Source organism: Anneissia japonica, unplaced genomic scaffold (assembly GCF_011630105.1).
Source record: "Anneissia japonica isolate Jap-2015-1 unplaced genomic scaffold, ASM1163010v1 scaffold56807_len680_cov180, whole genome shotgun sequence".
NCBI lineage: Eukaryota > Metazoa > Echinodermata > Crinoidea > Comatulida > Comatulidae > Anneissia > Anneissia japonica.
The window spans coordinates 1-680 of record NW_022723262.1 but is presented as its reverse complement, the minus strand read 5'-3'; the positions used below and the strand labels follow the sequence as shown (position 1 = coordinate 680).

Below are 680 nucleotides of genomic sequence, written 5' to 3'. Positions count from 1 at the left end.
TTCGGCTAGTGGAGATCTTCAGCCCAACAACATGACATACTGAAAACGAAAACAACTTTTTAAAGTGATAATGAAATAAAGTGTGTTATGTAGACATGTACAATTATGCAATCAAATTTATGTATTTAAACTGAATGCCGAAACAACTACTGAAAACGAAAAAAAAAATAAAAAAATTCTAGAGCGATGATGTAATAAAACATGTTAATGTAGGCCTAGACATGTAGGATATGCAATTAAATTAATGCATTTGAAAAGAAAATGCCGAAACCCAAGATTGAACCAGGGTCCTTTAGATCTTCAGTCTAACGCTCTCCCAACTGAGCTATTTCGGCTGGTAGGCGGGACTTACAGCCCAACAACATTACCTTTTGAAAACGAAAACCACTTTCTAAATAGGTAATGAAATAATGCGAGTTATGTTGACATGAAGAATATGCTATTAAATTGATGTATTTAAAAAAGAGAATGCCGAAACCCGGGACCCCTTTAGATCTTCAGTCTAACGCTCTCCCAACTGAGCTATTTCGGCTGGTAGGCGAGACTTACAGCCCAACAACATTACCTTTTGAAAACGAAAACCACTTTCTAAATAGGTAATGAAATAATGCGAGTTAAGTTGACATGAAGAATATGCAATTAAATAGATGTATTTAAAGAAAGAATGCCGAAACCCGGGA

At 35.4% G+C, this 680-nt stretch overlaps 1 non-coding gene across 1 annotated transcript; it reads right to left on the bottom strand.

Annotated features, from left to right (window-relative positions):
• Window positions 1-262: 262 nt before the first annotated feature.
• Trnaf-gaa lies at window positions 263-335 on the bottom strand. The gene has a single exon. It is a non-coding gene; the product is annotated as a tRNA-Phe (tRNA).
• Window positions 336-680: the final 345 nt, after the last annotated feature.